Consider the following 26,214-nt stretch of genomic DNA (forward strand, 5'->3'; position numbering starts at 1 on the left):
GACAGTGGTGTAGTGTTGCTATTTGTTGGAGTGAGTGATTGGATGGTGTCTATGAAGTGTTTGTTAAGCAGAGTGACTGTTTCTAGAAGGGAAGTGTTGGGGTAGGGGCAAGGGTTTGAGGGAGAGCCTAGAGAAAGAAGTTTGTTAATGGTGGACCAGAACTTTTGGGGGTTGGATTTGCTGTTTAGTTGGGCAGTGTTTTAGTAGGATTTTTATCAGCATTGGTTAGTTTCTTAGTAAGATTTTTGAGATGTTTATAGTTATGCAGAGAGGCAAGTTATTTGGTTTTGATCCAGGTTTTCCAGGCTTTGTCTCTTTTGAACATAAGGGACTTGGTGTCTTTTGACAGCCAGGGAGCAAAGTTGGATTTAAGTCTAATTTTTCTAGTAGGAGCAAGGGAGTTAAGAGTGTTCAGGAAGATGCTGTTAAACTTGTTTACTGCCTCATTTAGTGGGACTTGTTTAAGGAATGACCAGTCAGTGGAAGATAGTATAGAATTAAATTGGTTAAAGTTAAAGTTAGTAAGTTTACGGCAGTCTCGGTAGAGGTGAGGTTTTGGGGGTTAGGTGGGGTATCTGAGTACAGAGGTGGCAAAGTGATCACTAAGTTGGTCAGGTAGAGTAGCAGGGTTATGGTAGAGGTGAGGGGAGTTAGTGACGATCCAGTCAATAGTGGAACCAGAAGGTGAATTTTTGTGGAATCGAGTGGGGGAGCTTATTAGTTGATGAAAACCATGTAGATTGATACTGGTTAGTGGAGAGTTAGTTGTAAGTTTGGCCCAGTCTAAGTTTATGTCACCTAGAATAAGGGTTTCGTAGGGTATATTTAGGGAGAACCAGGCTAGTATATTTTCAGTTATGGGTAGGTTGTTCCCAGGAGGGATGTAGATGGAGGCAAGAGCTATTTTCTTGTGGGGGTTGAGGTGGTAGTTGAGGATGATGAGTTCAGCAGGGTGAAAGTTGGGGATGGGTGTGGGGAAGGGGGACAAGATGAGGTTGTTAGTATGGAGGATGGCATCACCACCTACTTTCTTAAGGAATCTATCTGTGTGATAGATATTATATCCAGGTGGGAGAATTTCACTGTTGCTAATGTGGGGCTTGAGTCAAGTTTCTGACAAGGTAATGATGTGTGGGTTAGTGTGGGCGATCCAGGCATGGAAGTCTGTGATTTTGTTTGTAAGGCTTTGAATATTCAAGGAGTAAATTGTTAGATGTTTGGATCTGGTAGAGTTAGTTGTAATGGGCTGGGTGGCATGTGGAGTAATTAGAGAGTGAGGGGAGGTAGTGGATAAGGGATGAGAGAGTGGTTAGGAGTAGTGGTGGAGGGTCCGAGTTTAGGGTGGATATCTCCAGATATGAGTATGTTATAGGTAAGATGTAGGTGTTTGGGTAAGGCCAGAAGTAGTTTATACAGTTTGGGTTTGTATTTATAGAAGGGAGGAGAGTTTGCACTCTGAGTATTTTGTAAGGGCTAGAGTTGGGGAGATTAAATAGGATGGGAGAGATAGTACAAAAAGAGATTGTTGAGTGAGGTGTACAACAATGGGATGTTGGAGAGTGGAGTTGTGGATAAGGAAGCAGGAAATGGTAAGAAGATATGGTAGCAAGAGTGTAGAGGAGTGCAGTGGTTAGAAGTAGGTGTAGCATTGTAAGAGTATGATAGGCAGTAGAGGTACCGGTATGGAGATAGCTTTGGAAGAAGTGATGTAGATAGTATAAGAGACTGGATACAGGGGGAAGGATATAGGAGGAGATGTAGTAAATGGATTGGACAGGAAGTGTTATGCTATTGGATGTTGGAATAGGAAGGGGTGGGAGTGGATGGTATAAAGGAAATTGTAATGGGGTGGGTGGGAATGGGGGTAGGGTAGAGGAGTGGAGAGAGCCCGAGCGGAGCAAGGGCGAACGGAGCAGGACAAGCACTCAGGGTAAGCCTAGCCCACAAAAAACAATCAGTAAGAGAGAAGATTTAGTTGGTTAGGGAGGAAGCTGGAGGGGTGCAGAAAAAGCAGGAAAAAAAGAAAAAGGATTAGGCAGGAGTAGTGGGGGGAGAGAGTGCAGGGTTTCAGCTGTACAGGTGAGTAAGTTTTATAAATAAATTACCCGTGCAGTACAGTAGGTTGAAAGTGCAAGAGTAGCTTTGAAGGTGGAACAGAGGAGCTTGTAAGGAGCAGAAAGATGAGGGCAGTGACTACAGACAGTGATCAAGGGGGATGAATGCAGAAGAGCAAAAGTCACTAGCAAAGTATAGGATATGAGATAATGAAAGAGACTGTATTAGTAGAGGGGGATAAAAAGCAAGGTTTTGGCTGCTGGTGTCTTCTTTCCATATCAACTACTGAAATTAGTCCATACAAGGAGCTGCACTTAATACGCGCAGGCACCATACAAGGAGGGCTGAAATGTTTGACGAAAATAACAATAAAATCAAATAAGCAGTTATTCACTAGGACATATACCTAAGTGGTCTTTTTAGTCTAGATAATCTGCAGGACAGGTGGCCAAGATGGAGGAGGGTATCAGGTTGAGGTCAGGTTGAGGGTATCAGGTTGAGGTCCACAGTAGGGTTTCTAACAGAGGCTAGGATAACTGCAGGGAACACTCCACTAGTGGTTCTAAAGGGAAGAGGAGGAGAAGAGTTTGTTAAACAGGGAAGAAAAACAAGAGTAACTGTTAAATAAAACAACGTGCCTGAAAAACAAAGGATTACAAATGCAAGTCAGGGGAGGACACACAAAGGTCTAATATTACAACAACACTATACAAATCAGACCAGGAGTAAAACATTTGTGGAACGCGTTGGCGTTATTCAGTTTAAGACCCAGAGATCTGTCTTGAGATAGGACCTACAGCCAAGGTTAGCTAGGCAGCTATTAACAATTCTAGCATAGATTTTGGAATAACTCTATATAATTGAACTATGATATGGGGAAAAAGGTATTACAGCCGATAGCTGTTTGAGAATGCCAGCTACTGTTGCACTTAACGACTGGATAAAAGTAATGCTAAAGTACAGTAGCAGGAGTCTCGGCAGATGGAGGCTTAAGTGACACCAATTTAGTAGTAATTCAACAGCGTAAGTGTCGTACAGAACAAAAGATAACAGCTTAGTAGCAGTACAACAGTTGGCAACACAATGTAGGTTAGCACCAAATGAAAACAGCACAAGTTCAGTTAATAGTAAATGCACACTTAGAAGACATATACTGAGAGATAGTCACAGCATGTATATCGCCCTTATTTCCCAGGTGTAGGATCTTCCTAAATTAATTATGGCACAGGAAATGTGCAATGTAATAGACAATACTAAAGTACAAGATTATAGAAATAAATTAATACAGTTGATGAACTGAGAAAACCAGACCTTGTGTAATATAGAAAGGTAGTCACAATAGTGTAAAATAAGCGACATCACGTGCTGGACTACCTCAGTGTAGTCTATAACAGATGCAAGAATGCCATATGTAAAGTACAACTCCAGGACCTTAGGACCAGACTTTATCAAAGTCTGTATGGTGGTCGCAGTAGCTGAAATTAAGCGATGCCACATACTGGAAATACCTCGATGTAGTCTGATGTTAAAGTTTAAACAAATAAATACAGTTGTAGGTCCAGAGGACAGCTCATTTCACAGAAATACATAAAATAGTAAAATACAGATTTAAAATCAGTAAAATGCAGGTTCCATCTACAGAAATGCAGCTAGCAGCCTTTACACAATAAAATACAATGAGTACAGAGCTTACTTGCAATATGCAGTAGTAGGATGCCGGAGGGGAGATGCTCAGCAGCAAGAATAGGTCTGGGAGATTTAAAAATGGCACCCTCAGGTAAAGGCTACCTATGAAAGCTTAGTACAAGAAGTGAGGTGGAGGGGAGGGCATAAGGCTTACAGAGCGGGGCAAGCACTCAGGGTAAGCCTAGACCACAAAAAACAATCAGTAAGAGAGAAGGTTTAGCTGGTTAAGGATGAAGCTGGAGGGGTGCAGAAAAAGCAGGAAAAAAAAAAAGAAAAAGGATTAGGCAGGAGTAGTGGGAGGAGAGAGTGTAGGGTTTCAGCTGTACAGGTGAGTAAGTTTTACAAATAAATTACCCGTGCAGTACAGTAGGTTGAAAGTGCAAGAGTAGCTCTGGAGGTGGAACAGAGAAGCTTGTAAGGAACAGAAAGATGAGGGCAATGACTACAGACAGTGATCAAGGGGGATGAATGCAGAAGCTAATAAAACCAGTAGAAGCACAGTTTAATGCTGCATATGCCTGGTCTAACATTTTATGATCCATCACACTCACATTCAGACACCAGTACAGCATGTTTTAGTATTTTAATGCACTAACAAGAACAATATGTTGCTTCAGGTAGCAGTTGTCTTAAGTTTTTGTTCTTAAAAAGTGCAATATTTAGTTTTCTCAGTGCTGTGATGCATTTCCCCTCTCCAATCCCTGTGAAGTAGAACGCTCAGCTTTCCACAGTATAGCAGAAGTTCTTTCTAGTTGCTTACATACTTCAAAATGCCAAGGTATTCTAGTGAGAGTCCATCTCGCTTCATTGCGATTAACTTTCTGATTTTAATAGTGGCATCCTGTATTTTAGAATTGTCACGGATTGTATTAGGACAGAAGTATTAAGTGTCATTCTTTATCCAAAATATGACATCTGGGAAAAGCTGTGAATCAAGTTGTATCTGCCGTACAAGAAGGTGCGTGGTTGTTCACACTGAAAAGGTTGACCAAACTAATTAAGTTATCAGGACATATGGAGATCATTCTTTTTAACATCCAGGTTGCACAGGCACCACTGACACAGACATGCACACACACACACACACACACACACACACACACACACACGTCACAATTTAAGCTCCAGCACAAAATGCATAGTCTGCCAGAAATCCAAAACCATGTTGCAGAATTGTCACAAAGCAAGTGGAAAACTTGTAATAAAATGTCCCACTGAAGAATTAGTACAGTAAAAGGAGGTAACAGCAGACAATCTTGTCTTCTCCCTGAAAAGGGGGAAATAAAACATTTTGACATTTTGTACAGAGATTCCTTACAATGATCACTGCAAAGCTGTGTCTCTGTACTAAGTATCATACAGGCTTCTGAGAGATGATCTATGCCTGGCATACAAGGCATCCCTGGACCCAGTTTTAATGAACCTTTTGTACATCCGCAAACAAACAGCGTCAGGGATACTAGATTAAAAGACCCAAATTTTGCTTGTAACATAAACAGGACATGTTGGAGAGACAGATATGTTTCTCAAAGAATTCCCATTCTCTGGAACAGACTCCCCTCCATGTGAGGCAGAGTTCCTTCCTATCCTTACTTATGGGCAACTTGGTCCAATGGATAGATAATCAGAAATTCACCTCTGATCTTGTGTTTAATGTCTATGATGGACAGAGGAAATCAGTAAATCACCCCTATATAAATCAAATTTGTGGGCCACATTTGGGTTGCACAACTAGGCTTATAAGGGCCCTAATGTTCATTAACATAACATACACCTGTGAACCTATGAATCTTACAAATGCCAGAGGTCTAGTTTGGCCAGTTGCAACGCCAGGTCCTTTGTACTCTGAACCATCATCCTTAATGTAATATAAATGTTTCCCATTTCAAGCCTTTCATTTGTGGTGCAAAGTTGTTTCCTTAGTACTCTTCGAATATGGTTGAACATTTGTTCTCAGCAAATGCTCTCCTTGATGCATGTAATGTTTAATATGTTCTCCCACTGCCATTCTCCTTGTGGTCAGTTCTAGAGTAACAACCACAATTCACTCAGAGCACCCAAATAAGAGCCCAAGTCACACGAAGAAATTTATTCAGGCAGTGTAAAACACATAGATTTAACGCTGCTTTTATAACTTGGCGTTTTCGTCAGAAGAAAACTTCATCAGATACAAAATCAGGTATCCATACATCATTTAAATATGAAACGCAATTAATAACCAAATGCCATTGGACTAACTGTAATTAGTCAATCATTCTCTCACCTACAAGGTTCACAGTTAATAAGCCGTAATGAAATATCGTAAAGACTTTGATGTAAAATAGTACTGTTTAAAATACACATCCTATAATGATTACAATATTAATTTCCATTGTATATAACATAATAATATAATTTAATAATAATATTATATAAAAACATTGTCTAAAAACTAACTAAAAACATTATATAAGAACAAGCCCTTCATGTATAATATGCTACCCTCTAGTGGACTAATAAATAATTACATTCATAATTTAGCAGTTCTAAGTTTTAAAACTGGTAAAATAGACAGCATATCATTTAGTCCTGGTTGCTGAGTAGCTTCCAATATTATTTGCCAGTAAAGCTCTCGGTACTCTAATTTGGCTTCCCACATACCCCCTCTAATTTCCTTTGGGACAACCTCCAGGACAAAAAAAGAATAACATGCTTGGGTACATATTAATTTATGACGGAATAATGCATTCTTTGTATTGGCCTTACCAATCTCATACAAGTGTTCGTAAATACGGGTCTTGAGTTTTCTTTCCGTTTTACCTGTGTAAAAAGATTTGCATTCCTTACACATAGCTATATAGACAAGACCACTAGTGTTACAATTAGCATATATCCTACTCTTAATATGTCGATTTCTGCTAGGAATCTCTAAAGAAGAGACATTGTTAATATAATTACACTGAGAGCATGTACCACATTTAAATGTGCCAATCCTAGTACAATGACACGGATCCCCATATCCTCCACCATATTCAAAAACATTTTTGAAATTCATATCTCTTCTGTAAGTGAACTGTAAATGACCCACAACTGTGGGTTCTATATCTGTAATTTCTCTGAATTTGTCCCATTCTCTACTCACCACCTTTCTAATAATATTTGAATCCCCATTATAATCCAAAATATATGCATCTTTTTTGTCATTGCTAAAACCAAGGGGAATATTGTTGGTGGTTGAACACAGATCTTGACCTAAAATAGGTGCAAACTTACTACGCCTACCTTCATTAACTTCTTTGGTAACTTGTTGAAATAAGTCCAAAGGATAACCTCTATTCTGAAACATTTAACTTACAATATAGCACTCAGTGATAAAATCATCTTCCTTGGAAGTCATGCGGCTGACTCTAACCAGTTGCCCTTTAATTAGATTTTTATTTTGAAAAAAAGGGTGGCCGCTACTAAAATGAAGGTATGAATTCGAAAAGGAAAATCACTCAGCAACATTGTGCGCATCTTTAAATAAATTCATATTGATCACATGTTAGAATCCATTAATTAATTAGTGAATAGTCATTACATCTTAAAGAAAACTAGATATGTATCAAAGTATTGCATTTGATTTCAAATTCTCTATTACTTTCATCAAAGCATCTTTGAAAAAAACTCATTTCTATGTATTCAGACTCGTGTAAAACTGTTAACAACTTAAAATAATAATTCATTAAGTGCTTATTTCATAGTTTGATATATAAAAAAAACCTCTTTAGATGTTAAAATGCATAAAAACATGTTAATAAATAAAAATTAATATGAAATATAACCTATATGTTATAATTTAAACTTGTATTGAACTATGTGAACATCCGTTAGTTCAACAATTTAATATCAGTCATGTTTATACATTCAGAGTTAGATGTACTCTATAATTAAAACAAGCTAATCTTTCTTGTCATTAATTAAATAAACAACAATCAAATCTAAAATCTTTCAATGAAAATATTCACCATGTTAATTAATAATTCATGTCCAATCTTAATAAATATCTTAGTAAAAATATAAATACAATTAATTTTTTAAAAAATATATGTGCGTGGAGTTAAAACATCATTTGTTGTGTGGCTTTAAAAGGAATGGTAAACTGAAACTGTATTCATAACCTTGCTTTTCTCATTTTTAATACACTCATGATGTTGATAGAGTCATTCAAACCTGGTATCTTAGTAGAATTTAGTTTCAGTTGCCAATATAACTCGCGATATTCTAGGGTTGTCTCCCAGTTACCACCTCTAATATCCTGTGTAACTTGTTCTAAAATAAAGAACTTCAAGTTCATGTTTTCACAAACCAGGGAGTGTTTATAAAAAGCATTACTCTCTTTTTGTTTCATTACATCATTAAAATGTTCATACACCCTTCTCCTGATATGTCGTTCAGTTTTTCCTATATAAAAACTGTTACAGGATAAACATGTCCCTAGGTATACTACCCCTTTTGTAGCGCAGCTATAGTATTTCCTGGCAGTAAAGTTAAATTTTCTTGAGGGAATCCTAATCTGTTCCTGGTTAATCATAGCGTGACATTGCTTACAATTACCACATGAATAGGTCTCTACTCTTCTTCTATTTTTATTACTCTCTAAATTATGTTTCATTTCAAAGATTTCTTTCAGATTTTTATTTCTTTTTCTGACAAAGTGTGGTCTTTCTGGAATAAAAGGTTTTAAGTCCTCATGATAACTCAGAATAGGCCAGTATTTGAAAATAGTATCTTCAATTTCTTCAGAGTTCTTATTAAAAGTGTAAATGATGTGGTATAGGTACAACTTCCTTTTCATAAATTCCTAACAGAGGTAAAATTGGTTTACGCGGCCATATGTCAAAACTGCCCCTGGAAAGGGCAGAATTACAGTGGCAACTACTTTTGAATGCAGTATATATATATATATATATATATATATATATATATATATATATATATATACACACACACACACACACACACATACATATATATATATATGTATGTGTATATATATATATATATATATATATATATATATACATACATATATATATATATATATATATATATATATACATACATATAATGTATATATGTGTGTTAGATCATTTTGTTTGTGCATTTTATTATATGTATACATTTTAAGATTAATTATGTTTATATATATATATATATATATATATATATATATATATATTTTTTTTTTTTTGGATAACTATTGGTGTTTAAGAGGGAAAAAATAAGGGGTGGTTGTAAATGTATTTGGTTTCTATTCCTTTAAAAATGTATTTCATATGTAAATTTGATGATCATATGACCTGAGGGACTTTGAATTACTGAAACAAAAAAAAATTGATAATGTTTTCTGAGGAAGTCCTGACTAAGCAGGAAAAAGCACTAAAAACATTGTGAAGGGAATTGTTTTTAACTGTTTTTTTGTCAACATTAAACTTATTGGAGGGCCAAGAGGACTTTGTGGTGTTTTTTTGTGGTTGCTTATTGCTGTTTGTGTCCCATGTGAAACACTTTGGAGATGTCATGTCACCAGTCAGAGCATTCTATTCCATCTCCATCTTCCTTCACAGCACAGAGCCTGTAGTCAGTGCATCCAATCCTGACCCTGATATTACAGGACCTCTGCCACAAGGTCCAACTCCCTAAAATTTTAACCAAGAACTGTAAGTGAATTTAACATAAAGAGCCTTGCTATGTGTTAAATAAAATCAAGAATTCAATACACAGGAGGTTCAGGTTCAAAAGTTTACTAGTGTACACCAGGAGGCAAAAAACGTACAAGTACAGAATTTTGTCTAACATGAAACAGGAAGTTCACAGACTTTATAGTCTTTACATTCAAGTTGTGCCCACCTTAGTGACGTGGTATGTCACAGGGCATCTACATCACTTTAGCTTACAGTCCTCTATTCATAAAAAACTGCTGATGCTGTATATTTTTAAAAAAGTTTTCCTCTGGTAACAATACGGCCTTGCTATCCACCTGGTCAGACATAATGTCTTTCTGTAAAGTTGCTTCTTCAAGGTTTCACATCAGTTCGAATACAATAGCAGATTCAGTCTTCTAATACACATCTTTGTTCACTGTTACATTTTCCCACCAGCTGCATGCTATCTTAGTAACACATATACAAGGCCAAATCATCCCAGCAGGAAAGAGCAGAAGATTTCATTATTTTACACATTTAATTTCCTGACCCAGCAGATAATCACTTGTGGAAAGCATAAACATTAAAGCAACTTCCAGGGTCGGAGGTCAATTTGTTACAAGCCACACTGCAGTTTCAAAACTACTTGCATTTACACATGAATTTATCCTTTCTGTTATATGATTAATAGAATAAAATGCATTACATACTACTTTATTTTTAAACTAGCATTTCACATATATTCAAATACATATTTTTTTAACATTTTCCCTCCTATTAATACTTTTTATTCTATTTTGAAGTATGTATAATGTCATTTCATCTCCTAACCTTTTCCACTAAGGATTTTCAGCTAGGTGAGTCATTCAATCTATACTTCAGAAAAAATGTCATCTGAGATCAATTTTTCAATCTCAATATCTTGGTACAAAGTTTCAGTAACAGATACATCAATAAAATCTTTGATTAGTCTTTTCATGCAGGGAATGCCACAACAAACACATGCTCATATTAGGAGTATACCCACACAAATGGCAATCAGAATATTCATTAGGATGGAACCCCACCCCCCAAACAGATTCTGGAAAAAGTTCATCAGTGGGTTTGGGCCTGGTTCAGTCATGGCTGATACTTGCTGAATTACCTCTAGGTGGTTGTTAATTTCATGCCTGTTGTCTGGTATGTACGCACAGCATTCTTCTTTGATAAGCGTGCACGTACCACCTCTCGTCCCTAGGGTGAAGTCAAGAGCCATTCGATTTTGTAGCACAACAGTTCTCATTGCATTCAGTTCATCAGTCACCAGTTCTAGGGCAGAGAAAGTTGCATTACTCAGAAGTTTTGACAACTTCCTCAGCTCCCAGATCGATTTGACTGCTCCATATGCTGGGAATATTCCTGCCCAAGATATAACACTGTCACTCAAGTCCATATGAGTCAATTTACTTTTATCTTTTATGCTATTATGGTCTTTCCAGCCAGCTTCGATCCGTCCAACTGGATTTACAGGTTTCTCAACTGGACCTCCAGGTTTCCGAGCTACTTCTCTCATGTTTCGTATCTTACCCAAAGGTAATTCTGCAGTATGTCTTATTGCCGGAACCAGATAACCCAAAAAACAACTGCCGGACCAATTCTCAGGTAACCATTTATATGCTTTTTTCCCACAAATAAAATAACAGTTTTCTACTTTAGTACTAATACGCATTAACCCTGCATGAAACATTTTCTGGTCTATAACTGACAATTGTTTAAACAAAACAGGATTCTTGCGAATGTCATTCATGGTTGTTTTCAGTGAGTTCAAATATGAGTCATAATTAGTATTGCAAAGAATATTGCCATTACTATTCTTAATATAACACCGATAAGATATGGTTATATTACAATTGCTCCACCCCACCTGGAGAGTATCATTTTTGTAAAAACATACAATTCCTTTTTGTGTGACAGGTAAAAATAAAGCTATTTTGTCCTGTGATCTCACAGTTCCTGTATCAAAGAGTAAATTCTCCCAAGTCTCATTTATTCCCAAAGGGACAGCGGACATTATCAGTCCTCCATATGCTGTTGGTATTGCTGTACAAACCCAGCAATTTGAAATATTCATAGTCTCTGCATATACACGCTTCATGGCTAGGTATATGTTAAAATTTGGATGCCAGTCTACAGACGTTTCATCATGCCTTCCCACTTTCACTTGTGTGGTTGAGTGTAGGAAAAACCACAACAAGAGGAAAATTGTCACAATTATAGTCAATAAATGTATACTCAGCAAAATGATTATGCAACATCTCTGGGGTTGATCTAAATTTCTATTTGCTTTGTTTTTGACCATCTTGCCCTTGTTGTATATCAGTCACAAAGTTTTTATCGAGTTGAAAGTTCTTTACCGGTTTGCAGTGTCTCAAATGAACCCAGGACGTCCTTTCAGCCACTCTGACTGCAGTAGGTGTTGCCAATAGTACCTGGTATGGCCCTTCCCACTTTGGACTCGCCCAATTCTTTCTTTTCGTCACTTTCAGCTAAACCCACGTCCTGGGGGCCAAAACTGCTTCCACCTGTCTGGTCTGTTCCTCATCTGAAAAAGAGTTAAACTGCAAAACAGATTTATTTGTTAACAGTTTCCTCATATAACTAGCTAATGAACTGTCAGCCTCTTGCTCTGCAGACATGAGAGCTTTCCACTGAGGCACATAATATGCTCTCCCAAAAATCATTTCAAAGGGAGTCAAACCCTTCACATTTGGAACCGTTCTCATACTCAGCAGTGCTAAAGGCAGACAGTGTATCCAATTCTTCTGGGTTTCTTCAACTAACTTCCTAAGTTTATTCTTGAGGGTACCATTGTACCTTTCCACCAGTCCTGCTGACTGTGGGTGGTAGGCACAATGGTTTTTCAAGGTGATACCAAAAAATCTCCCAAGTTGCTGGATTGTTTGGTTCACAAAATGTGTGCCGTTGTCACTATAAATCCTTTCTGGAATGCCAAATCTAGGGATTATTTCTTTTATCAGGGCTTTCGCCACTGTTGCTGCATCCGGATTTTTGGTTGGAAAAGCTTCTATCCATTTAGAAAACATTTCTACAATGACTAAACAATACTTTTTTCCTTCACACTTATTCAATTCTATGAAATCCATACAAATAGTATGGAATGGATACGGTGGTATAGGAAAACTTCCTTGCTTGGGTTTAAATGCCCCTTGTGCATGATGCTTGTTACAAGTATGAGAAGCTGCACAAAATATTTTTATATAGTTTGTGAATCTATATGTTTGGAATATTCAGTTTACTAACTGTACCATCCCCCCTGTTGAGACATGGCACTGCCCATGGCTCAACAAAGCTGCATATCTAAATAAATTAGACGGCAATATTGTTTTTTTCTCTTTGGAAATGTACAGTCCATTTTCAAGAATTGAGCCTTGTTTTTCCCATTTCTGTTTTTCTGCTTTTGTAGTAAGCGTCTGCATTGTTTTTAACATGTCTAAATCTAAAATCCCAGAGTGTTGTAATTCCTCATTCAAAAGTAAAGTTTCTGAGTCTGAGGCTGCGTGCTTTGCAGCTGCATCAGCTCGTGCATTGCCTTTTGAAATCTTATCCTGTTGTTTTGTATGAGCTACACATTTACAAATAGCTACTTTGGTAGGTAACTGAATGGATTATAATAATTCCAAAATAAACTGCGCATGATTAATTGGTTTTCCACTAGATGTTATCATTCCTCTATTTTTCCATTGTTGCGCAAATACATGTACAGTAGAAAAAGCATACTATCAGTATATATGTTTACACATTTGTCTTTTGCTAAAGTACATGCCCGTGTCAAAGCTATCAATTCTGCTGCTTGTGCAGATAAGTTATGTGGTAAGGATTGGGCTTCTAGAATTTCAGTGTCTGTAACTACTGCATACCCCACTAGATTCTTTCCTGTAGGGCCCCTTCTGCATGAGCCGTCCACGTAATATGTCACCTCGGCATCATCCAAAGGCATATCTATAAGATCTTGTCTAGGCAAGGCTAATTGTTCAATTTCCTGCAGGCAGCTGTGCGGTGTGCCATCCGCAGGAGTTGGGAGTAATGTTGATGGATTTAATGTCATACATCGTTCAATTGTCATATGAGTTTGGCTCAGCAGTATAGTCATACATGAAAGATGTCTAGCAGGAGAGAGATATGCTACTTTTTCTTGCAGTAAAATTATTGCGACTACATGAGGCACTCTCAATGTGAGAGGGTGGAATAACACCACTGAGGCCGAAGCCTGTACTGCCATTGCAGCTGCAATTACTGCTTGTACATAGTGAGGCAAAGATCGCGCCACTGGGTCTAACTGCGATGAATAATAGGCTATGGGGCGTTGCTTGTCCCCATGTTGTTGCGTCAACACTGACGTCATATATCCTTGCTTGCAATCTACGGTCTGAAAGAACTGTTTGTGATAATTTGGGAGTCCTAAAACTAATGAAGAAGCTATCAACTGTTTCAACCTGCAGAAAGCCGTTTTTGCTTCAGGTGTCCATTGTAAAATATCTTGTGTTGCCATTGGTGTCTTATATATCAAGTCAGTCAGTGGAGCAGATTCCAAAGCATAATTTGGTATCCAGCTCTGACAGAAATTAGTTGTTCCCAAGAAGGACATAATTTCCTTCTTGGTTGCTGGTTTGGGTGCTTGCAAAATTGCTGTTTTTCTTTCTTCGTCTAATATTCTACCTTCATTGGATATCACATATCCTAAGTATCTAACTTGGTTTTTTCCAAAGTTGTAACTTACTTTTGTATAGTTTGTGAATCCATATGTTTGGAATATTCAAGGTCCCTGCCCAATAGGTTCACTGGACACTTTGCAGAAACAACAATTTTACTTCTTTGGGTCATACCTGAAACAGGGTCAGTTATTGCTATATCATGGGAAAGTGGTTCCCTGTATAGCTGTCCGTTTGCAGCTTTCACTAGTATATAATCAGGTGATTCAGAATGTTCTGGTAACTTGGAGGGGTGTATCAGGGTCCTTGACGCTCCTGAGTCACACAGAAATTTGACTTCCCTTCCCTCCACCAGAAGTGTAACTTCCGGTTTTGTATCTGCTAAGTAGAGCTCTAGGCTCAATAATACTAAATCCAAAATTTCACTTTCTTCATCCTCCATATCTACTTGCACTTCTTCTATTCCTTCTATCACATTTACATTTGTTTTCTGTTTATTAATTTCTCCTGATGATTTCTGACTTTCGCATGATGTATCTTCACTATCATATAGTCAGTCCTCACCTCCCTTATCTTCTGTAATTACCTTTTTGTTCTGTTTACAATCCCTTGCTAGATGTCCCTTTTTCCCCGCACTTGAAGCATTCACCTCTCTTTTTTTCTCTCTTCAAAATCTTCTGATCGTTTGTCAGACTGTTTATTTCCCTGGGCATTCTTCTTGCCCTTTTTACCTGACTGTAACACAAATACTTCAGCTCCATCTTCAGCAGTGAAGACTTGCCTTCTTTTCTTCTTACTATTAAAATGTCTTTCAGCATGTCTAGCATATTCAAGTAAGGCTTGTAGCCTACCCGTTCGATGGTCTATCATATGCTTCGTAATGAAGCTACTGATAGGTGCAATGCAACTTTTCAAAAATGCATTTTTTAATTGTTGTTCATACGGGAATCATTTGTTTGGTTTTCAGGAACCGTCATACCGCTATGATTACTAAAACATTCCAATAATCTAGCATAGTACCCATCTATTGTCTCATTTTCCTGTTGTATGCATTGATTAATGCAAGTCCAGTCTGCTCTAGGTTTCCATTTCTCAGAGATTCGGTCTGTTAGACCTTTCACGCTGTTGTCTAATTCTGTGTCACTATGTGGGAGTGGTTTGAGCTCTGCATTACAAGGATTCCAGGTGCCACAAATCATGTGCCAATCTGGACCTATAATTTGTCTTACAACTTTTTTCCACTTCTTCCCCATTCAAGTGGTAACGCAACCTCATGCCTTGTAAGTCTTCTAAAAATTTCGTAAAATTAACTTTCGGATGGGGGATTCCCTCAGTAGCTTTCCGGATATCCTCCGGTGTCCATGGTCTATATACTAAGAGTGTTGGTTCCTGCCCTTCCTGAGGATTTGGGACCTCTATAAGTGGGCATATTTCTTCCTCACTCTTATCCTGTAGATTTCTCTCTATTTGATATGATTCTGCATCCCTATGTATTTTACGTGCTCAGGACCTAGTTTCAATAGGATCTCTAATAAACGGTTGTGGTCTTGCTGAGACTTCAGGATAACGCGGAGGCGGACCAGCCTGTCCACTCGCTTCATATCCCGAAAAGGGTAAAGGAGGGGGCAAGGGAGGAGGAGGAGGAGCTGTTGCTATTCCTAAGTTATTATCTTCTTTGTCTAAAAGTAATGTTTTTGAATTTTTAATCTTCTGTTCTCTACGATTTGCTTCCTCAATCCACCTGTGTGCCTGAGGAATGCCTAATTGGCGCTGTTTTTTTGCCTGACCTCCCGCATCGGATTTAAGTTGCTTAAGGAGTTTAACTAGTGAAGTTTTATCTAGTTTACCATCAAATTCATATTTGTTAACCCATTTCATATAATACCTAACGTTATCGGAACGTTGTAATTGCATGTATTTTGCGTCTTCGGTTAGGGGCGGATCTCGAGATGTTTTAGTGCACTGATTTCCCATGGTAAAAGAAAATGTTACGTAACCCTTCTTATCACGTAATATCAGAAGTTCAGTTCCTTTTCACAGTCTATCTAGAATAACTGCCTACCTTATTCTGTTACCCTGATCTATGACCAAATATACAGTACTTCCTTTTGTCCCTGATCTGCAAAACAAATATTGACAACAATATTTACTGTAACCTAGTCCCTGATCTAAAACAGAAAAAAGGCAAAATCTTCCTACCCGAGCCTCCGGTATTGAGTCGTCCAGGATCCGCTCTTCGGACACAGATCAGAAAGTGGCCAGCCTCTTTAAATGACAATTCAGTCGGAGGTCTTTTCACCCAAGAAGAACCATTTTGGTAACTTCTCCTGCACAGTATTCGACCACCGGTAGACTCTGATCTGCAGCTGTCCGAGGGAATTCCGGCTAAGAAGGACCAAACTGTTAAATAAAATCAAGAATTCAATACACAGGAGGTTCAGGTTCAAAAGTTTACTACTGTACACCAGGAGGCAAAAAACGTACAAGTACAGAATTTTGTCTAACATGAAACAGGAAGTTCACAGACTTTATAGTCTTTACATTCAAGTTGTGCCCACCTTATTGACGTGGTATGTCACAGGGCATCTACATCATTTTAGCTTACAGTCCTCTATTCATAAAAACTGTTGATGCTGTATATTTTTAAAAAAGTTTTCCTCTGGTAACAATACGGCCTTGCTATCCACCTGTTCAGACATAATGTCTTTCTGTAAAGTTACTTCTTCAAGGTTTCACATCAGTTCGAATACAATAGCAGATTCAGTCTTCTAATACACATCTTTGTTCAATGTTACACTTTCCCACCAGCTGCATGCTATCTTAGTAACACATATACAAGGCCAAATCATCCCAGCAGGAAAGCAGAAGATTTCATTATTTCACACATTTAATTTCCTGACCCAGCAGATAATCACTTGTGGAAAGCATAAACATTAAAACTTGCTAAGCTAGCAACTGCCAGGGTTGGAGGTCAATTTGTTACAAGCCACACTGCAGTTTCAAAACTACTTGCATTTACACATGAATTTATCCTTTCTGTTATATGATTAATAGAATAAAATGCATTACATACTACTTTATTTTTAAACTAGCATTTCACATATATTCAAATACATATTTTTCTAGCACTATGTGTTAACTTTAACTAGTCAAATGCATGCCTTATCTGTGCTAGAATGTGCCTGTGATATTCCCCCCAAAGGAGTAGCCCTTATACTCTAAAGGATCACTTAATAAGTTGGCCACTGTCTCTTCTCTTGACTAATAGATTACACTATATATGCCAGTTACTTAGTCTTTCTAGCATCTTGATTTCTGTATTCAGTAAATGAAAGAAAACCGGCTCTACTTTGTGCTTCTGTTAATTGCTTTGTACTGGCTATAAACTGATTGCTCTGTGTAATAACTGATCTGAGGTGGGAAGCCCACTACCCTACCCTCAATTCCCACACACACCCTTACGCTACTACTGTACTTCACTCATATATATTTCACCTGTGACCCCCATTCCCAAACCCTCTGCAAACAACATTGCTACCATCATACAAAACACGTCTGCTTTTCCAACTTCATCTAACATTTAGCATCATTCCCAACAACCCTTCTCCCTCCTATACTGATTTGTGCTATAGTTGTTCATATCAGACAATTTTCCAACAGTACCTACTGTTCTACATTTCAATTTCTACATTTCCAAAATAACCCTCACTACATCCTATCTTAACTACATCCTCCTTACGCTATCCTTTCAACCCTCTCAATTTCTTACATTTCAAAATATAAGAGAAGTTACCAGGACAACTTAACTCTATTTCTTCATAGTCTCCACCACCAATAAATATCCTAAAGCCCTTGTGATTTCTTGCTTCCTTCTTGCTTCCTACTTCCCAGTTACCTGCCATCAATAAAATATAGACTGTTTTCCTTAATCTTGCTGCTCCTCAGCTTATCCTCTATTCTTCTTCTCCTAGTGAGCTATTTATCACCCTACCATGAATTAATAATAGTGATCAACACCTCTCCAACTCTGTCCCAAACATCCATACTTCCTCCCTAAACTCTTCACACATTACACCAAACCTATTCAATGATGCCCCCCCCACACACTTTTACCCCAATTACAGACTGATTAACACTCCATTTCAATTCAAATCAAAATAATATTAAGTGTAAAATACTATAAAAATCAATAATACTGCAATATACTAAAGTTGTCCTGGGAGGAGTTATTCATCCTGGCCCCATCTATCACAAGCATCAAGACAATTTACTATCACTCACTACTCTAACCCCAAAACTATCAACCCCAGTCCCAGTAATCTAACGTTTGCTGCCATAAACATTAGAAGCATAAGAAATAACACTAGTGAACTACATGCCTAGATTACCAAACATAAGCCTGATATTCTTGTTATAACTAAAACTTGGCTTAAACCCAGCATAAATGTCTCTGAAATTTTACCTCCTGGGCTACATCATCATTCATAATGACTGCATAAAGAGAAAAGGTGGTGTCATTGCTTTAATATTTCCCAACAATTACCACATTTCTCCCAACAGCAAACCAATACCAAAATGAAATTCAGCACAGCTTCTTATTACTTTCCTGAAAATAAACCAATATGTATTAGTGTCCTCTACATCCCTCCTGGCTAAAATACAGATACACTGCAAGATATCCTATATTGGATATCCATAACAATTCATCAAGAAAAAAATACTACTAGGTGATGTCATTATCAATTGGTTGGACATAATCACTAACTTCCCTTCATCTAGCATGAACTTATATGGTGTCACACAACTAATTAATAGTCCCACACATCATAGCATGACATCAAATTCCTTATTAGACTGGATCCTAGTATCAGATCCTAGCAAATTCACCACCACAGGTACAATGTCTGACTCTCTCAGTGACCATCTGTCAATCTGCACAGCCAGGCATCTCACACATCCACTTAAACAGCATGTTTATAAAACAGCACACAACCTGTCCAAGTTTAACCCAGAAATATTAATTACTACCCTATAATCTATTAACTGGAATATCCTAAACATCCTCCCTTTAGATGATGCTGTAAATTAATACAACTTTCATAAATATCCTAAATAGCCTTCCACCTCATAGAAGGAAGAGACAAAAGACAAATAATACAATCTGGCTATTCAAAAAGAGTAGAATGCTAATGCAGGAAAGAGAAAAAGCATGGAAAGAATGACACAAATATAAAACACAGCAATATCTTAAACTTCAGAATGCTCAGCAACCATACTAAAAAGCAAGTAAACAAAGACAAAAACTATACTATAACAACTTTCTGGTCAGCCATTAAAGAAATCTTACATCCCGGCCAAAATTTCAACTCTAATCCCTCTTCCAATAATTCATCACTCAAAACTGCAACAGAATTCAACTCTTATTTCATAGATTGTATAGCATTCCTAACCAAGGATTCCCCGACATCCAATCCAAGCCTTGCCGAGCAATCGCATATCACCACATCCGTTTTCACCTTCGAACCTGTGCCCACATCCTATATAAAAGCACTCAAACTCAAACCATTTGCTACTTCAGCTAATGACCTTCCAATTGAGTACCTTAAAATAGCAGGCAATAACATTGCCTATCTTGTCTCAATCCTTACTAATAGGTAAATCTAGGAATCCTATGTTCCATCCTCTCTTGACAAAAATCTTGCATTATTCCTCTACACAAAAGAGGTAATTCAACAGACATCACTAACTTTAGACCTACAGCAATCTTATAACACTCTCCAAAAATACATGAAAATGTATAAAAAAAAAATTGCTAAACAATCTCCTGCAGGAACTCCTATCCCACACATAATACAGCTTCCATCCCTCCCATACTACTAACACTGCACTTCTATCCTTTAATGATAATGTTGAAAGAAATAGAGATAAAAGGCAAGGTAGTTTTGTTTGGGACTGGTTGGTAATTCTTTTCCAACTGAAATGGGAATGAATAGAAACAGCAATATGGATTTGTCCAAGCATTCTATTCTGGAAGACCCGGCAGTGTTAACTCAAAATTTACAGGAAGTAGTCAGCAAAGCACAGGTGGTACTTAATTACATGCTAGGGAGTTGCGGAGCCCACCAGCAAGCTGGGAAAAGGTTCAATGATTTTTCCTCTTCTTCTGATGAGGGAACTATTATTGGAGACTATGTTTTTGTGGCCATTCGGGCTATTAGCAATTTCCTGGACGGAAGTGATTAGAATCCATTTATTGAGGTCAATGGTGCCACTCAGACTGCCAGGTATGTCCAGCCTGTGGTTCCAAAAATAAAAGCTGTTTATTCGATTTAGAGAAAAATGTACTGAAGTTCAAATTGCTTGAATTGGAGAACCACTATTTAAATAGATGTTGTGATTTGAACATTGCTCCACTTGGCCTTAGAGTTTACGCTTTTCCAAATGGGATTAGCTATAATGACAAACTTTATATGTTAACTAAAAATGTTTACAACAATGCAGGGCTAGAGGTGTTAAGACTGCTAACTGACTGGAACCAAGACAAAATAAGTAATTTGAAAGAACAAATTAAAGCTTTGGACATTTAAATTTGTAAACATCCATCCTTTAGGCTGTTTCAACACTCTTATTATGTCCTAAAGGAGAAGACAGAGAGACACGTTGTGATAGTCATTGCTAAGTAAAAGAAAAAAATGGTTCAGAAATATAGTGGCATACCAACAAGAGCAGGCATTTTTGTGTTAAAAAGAAAAAGACTGTTGGTGCACCACAGGTTCATCAGCGAGACAAGAGAAATAAAACTGTTAGTAACACACTTGATAGACTGGACTCTAGAAACAGGAATACTTTTCTTCTCAGACATTACATCATAAAGATGTTTTTAGTGAAGTTCATTCAATTTCAGAAGGTCTAGGTGAACAGGGTGAGCCTAAAGATTCAAGTGATAAGGACACCCCCCCATTCCTCAGAAATGCTCAGTCCACCTCTGAATCAGGAGGCTTTGAATGGAGGAGGTAAGAAATGGAGGAAAGGCAGGGGACATTAGGTTCCCAGTGGCACAAATTTAACCTTTCTAAAAAAATGTTCTGTTGCTGAAATTAATGTATTATCAAAAGGTTTTACTTTTATTCCCACCAACAGGGCTTCTATAGTCAACACCATTTTGGATTTTAAATCTTATGTTAGAAAATTGAATTTGAAATATTTATATAATAATATTCAAGTCTCCAGGGCAAGAGCAGTTTTTTTTTAAGAAACCCAGTACAGTGATTCTCCTTTAACTGGGTACTGGTACTTTGAATGTTTCTTCTGTCTGCGAAACAGAGTTATAAGGTTTTTTTTTACAGGATGAACATGAGATGTAATAAAAATATACTTATAACAACTATTATAATTTAAACAAAGAAGAATATTTAGTCTTGAAACAGTTAAGGCAGTATACTGGCTTTAGATTTATGAGAGTAGAAAAAATCAATGGGCTTGTGATTACGGAAGAAAAGGATTATGTTGAAGCAATAAATTTATTATTTTCTGATTTTAATAGTTATAAATAAATTGATTTATTGCTTTTGGACATGTTACATCAGGGATACGTCACTTGATTTGTTTGATTTTTTCAACAGTTGATGAACCACAGTTAGGGTTTCTATTTGGTATACCTAAAATACATAAAGATTCAGTGCATCCCCTTTCAGGCCCATTGTCTCAGCACCTTATAACAAAACAGGTTGCATTTCAGCTTATCTGGACAATATTTTAAACCCAGTGGTACAGGCCAGTGGATATTATTTAAAGGACTCTTGGGTGATCCTAGATGACCTTAAAATTTATTTTTTTCACAGTATGAAACATGTTTATGTACTACTGGTGTGTGCTCATTATTTCCCACTATAAAACAGGATGAGGGACTTGAATTTGTTAGACTTTTTCTCAATAAATATGCTAGAAATTTTTTTTTGGACATTCCAATAGTTTGTCAGTTATTGGAATTAGTACCTAGCAATATTTTTTTGTTGTTTTTGGAGACAATATTAATCACAAATTAGTGGTGTTGCCATGGGAGCACAGGTAGCAGTGTTTTTCGCAAATCTTGTTTTATGTTGTGGGAAAAGGAATTTTTATGTCAGTTACCAAAGTTTAAATCTGTAAGTTATTATAAAATATATATTGATTACTTGTCTTTTATTTGGACTGGTGATGGTCCTGCTTTTGAAATATTTTTGTAACAGATTAATAATAGTGTAAGTTGGTTGAATTTTGTGGAAAGTAATAGAGGGATGACAGTTCATTTTTAGATATAGAGCTTACCATGGACAAGGAGGAGACAAAAATATTTTTAGTGGTATTTTTTGAAAATATACTTTTACCAATAATTATCTTCATTTCGATAGTTCTCATCCAGCCTTTATGAAGTTTAATATATTTAGAGAACAAATTATTAGAATCAGTAGATTGATTAGTGAGGATGAGAGGTTTGAACAAGAAATTGAAGTTTTGATTGGCTTATTTGAACAAAGGGGCTACCCTACAGATAGGCTTAAAGTTATAGCCGATAACATTACGCAAGAGAGAAACAGTAAATTTCCACCTATTTTAAAGGTAGGTTTTGTTCCTAGAAAAGTTAACAAAGATATTGATATTGATTCCAACAAAGATTTGGCATGTTCTTTTCCAATCCCCATGTGCATGGACACTCCAGTGATAAGGGAAATTATTTCCAATAACTGGAAGATTATAATGGGAAACCAGGATTTATCCAAGATTTTAGGGTCTAGTCCACATTTTATTTTTAAGAAAATTAAAACTTTAAAACAGATTTTGAAAAGACCTTCTTTTGTGGCCCATAACAATGGGATTTCCAAAGTCTGTGGTATGTAGTCCTTTCAAAATTGTTCCTGTTGTAGGTTAGTTTTATCTGTTAAATGTTTTCATTTTAAACATCTCAATTATGTTTGGACAGCTTAAGATAGATTTAATTGTCAAAGTGATGGACTGGTTTATCTGGCTAGCTGCTCAAATTGTGACAGTTTTTATATCAGCAAAACTATAAAAAGGTTAACAGATAGAATCAAGGAACACAATTTAGCCATAAAGAAAAAGGATATGACTAATGTGTTGGCTAGGCATGCTCAAAACTGCAAGGATTTTAGGAAATTTCAGTTCATAGTTATGGAAAGGGTAGATAGGAAGAAATTTGTGGGGCAATTTAAATCTTTTTCAGAGTTTATTGAACTTAAATGGCAAGTTTTTTTAAGGGCTGATACATCCCCAGGCATTAGTGAATGTATTTCAATCAAAAGTCTTTTAAAATATAAACGTTTTTAATGTGTTATATTTAGTATGTGTATAGTAGTACTTTAAGTGACTACTACATTTTGTAGAATTAAATTAAGGGGGAAGTAGAATTGGATAATTAAGATGACATCAGTTTGAGAATTCTATATAAATGTATTCTGAAGAGGTTCTGTATAAAAAGAATGAAAGTGCTTATATTATTGGTTCTTTTCTTTTTATGTTAATCATGTGTTTTCAGTTTGTGCTCATGTTAATATTGTGTCATTTCTTTCTGCTGTTATTAAGTTTGCAAGTTTCCTCTTTATTTCTAAACTTGTCTAAAGCCTTCAACACAGTTTGTCCCCACTAGGTCTACATAAGCCCACCCATCTATAGTTCAAAGGCCACATGTCCAATAGTTATCAGTTGTAAGATGGCACTCCACACTCTCTAAATACCTCCAGTCACCATCGGTGTACCACAAGGCTATATTCTTGGTCCTGTCCTCTTTACCATTCTCACTATCATCCTTCACACATCCATACAACAAGCCTCCCTAATACAATATGCAGATGACTCCACACACACTCATATGCACATCTGACAATCTGGGACATCTCCAAAACATTAATCAGGAAGCTTTAACAACCACTGAAAAATGGATTTGTAAATGACATCTCATGTTTACCCCCACAAAAAAATAGTCTTTCTTCAAATACATTTCCTATAAAGGATGACAGTAGATAATGATCTTAAATTTGACCTGCTTCTGTAAAATTGCATAAAAAAAAAATCACTAAAAAATTAGGGATGCTTTTTAGAGTCAAAGATTTTGTCACCATTGCAATTGAAAACTACACTTGCCACTACGCACCTCCTCCCCTCACTACTTCATGGTGCTTCCATCCTTACTAACCTCCAGGCATCACAACAATGCTATAATGAAGTGGCTTCATTTGCAGCAAATACCTATTTCAGAACCCACCAGTGTATGGCACTAAAAAACTTAAATTGATTAGAACTACACCATCAACTAACATATACACAACTTCTTACCACCTATAAAATTATCCAGCATCCATCTGCCTGTCTAGAACTAAATACCATTCTACACAACTATATTCCCGATCAGTCATGATCCAGTGACCAAAAACTCCTCTCTGTCCACAAACCTATGAAATCTGCTGGGCATGGTCTGTACTCATACCATGTTGATAAGGACTGAAAATCTTTACCTGTATCCATCAGGTCAATACTCTTCCTCCAGTCCTTCAAAACCATTCTAAACGACTTCCCAGCCAAAAACTGGCTCTGTTCTTGCTAAACCATAGGAATAAACTATATCCCTACATATAAACAAGTATCTACTCATACTATACACCTCCTTGCTCTCCCTTTTTTACTCACCCCCTTACTTCAATCAATTTCTCTTCCCTGACTCTCTTTCTAAACATATCATAACCATGTTTTTCTCTCACTTCATACTGCAATTCCTGTTTGTATAATACCAACTTGTCTTAAATTTCTCTGTAAACTAGCTAAAATTTCTCCGAGTATTAAATCACTGCCATACAAGTTGCATCTATTCTTAAGCAATGCTTTCACATTATGTCTAATTTGGTATAATTATTTAAACTGTATATGTTTTTATATTATTTTTGAAGATTATAAAAGTGTTGTTCTTAAAATCCTTTTATAATACTTTAGAGCTTTTCTACGCAAGCCTTCATTGAAAACATACACCTCCCATTTGGACTTCCCTGGTAATCAAATGCCAATAAATAAATAAATAAGTTGTATATCTGTTCCTGAGAATAGAAGCAGTGATAGTACTATCTACTGTCTTCCTCCCATCACTCTTGCCATGTCTCTGGTAGAGTTGCTCTCACTATTCATGTTTTTAAACATCTGGTAGTAGCAGTCACTTTATTCCCCACTAACTCCCATGTTGCAATGTCCATAATAGCAGACAAGGAATTAATGAACACACACTGGATTACACTCCTACTTTATGTTGCTCTGTCTACTGTAGCAGCTAAATTATCAGTGAACCATATGCACCTTCACCTCTCTTTTGCCATGTATATGTCTGCAACCATTCCACACTCAGACTCTTCCTCCTACCATGTTATGTCAAAATGTGCAGCTAAAAGATCAAAGGACTCTCTCTCTTCTCTCATCCATGTTACCATGTTTATGGTGGCCGGCAAAGGGAAGTGAACCTTCTTCCCTTTTCCACATATATTTTGCATTGTCTACCATAGCAGTCAAATGGTCACTGAACCCGGTTTGCCAATAACATTCATTGCTGCTATAGCCATGGTATTAACAACACCAGTGACACCCCAAACTATCTGCCTATTTTGATATATCCACATTGGCAGCTAAACATTCACTGAACTCTCTTTGCTGTCTCCCAGTGTTACATCCATAGTCACAGCCAGATAATCTGTGAATACTCCCTGACTCAATGGCTTTTGTCCACAGCAGCAGCCACAAGGTCAAGGAACAATGTATTCCCTCATTCATCGTAGCAGTTAGCAGATCAGCAAACCTCCCAGTCCTATTGTACCTATGCTACAATATCCATGGTAGTAGTGGTATCGCTATACACACCAAAATTATCTTCCATGGTGCCATATCCCAATTAGCAGCCAAAGGGTCAATAAAATCTTTCTGTCTCCCCAGTGCCATGCTGTTGCAGCAGCCAGAAAGTTGCTCAGCAGTCTTTGCCCTAATGTTGCCATGCCCACCACAGCAACCAAAAAGTTATTCACCCCAAGTCCACCCTCCCACTTTGTGTTGCCATGCCGCTATTACAACCA

The sequence above is a fragment of the Protopterus annectens genome, chromosome 17.part0 (genome assembly GCF_019279795.1).
Source record: "Protopterus annectens isolate FY-2018-M chromosome 17.part0, PAN1.0, whole genome shotgun sequence".
NCBI classification, from domain to species: domain Eukaryota; kingdom Metazoa; phylum Chordata; order Ceratodontiformes; family Protopteridae; genus Protopterus; species Protopterus annectens.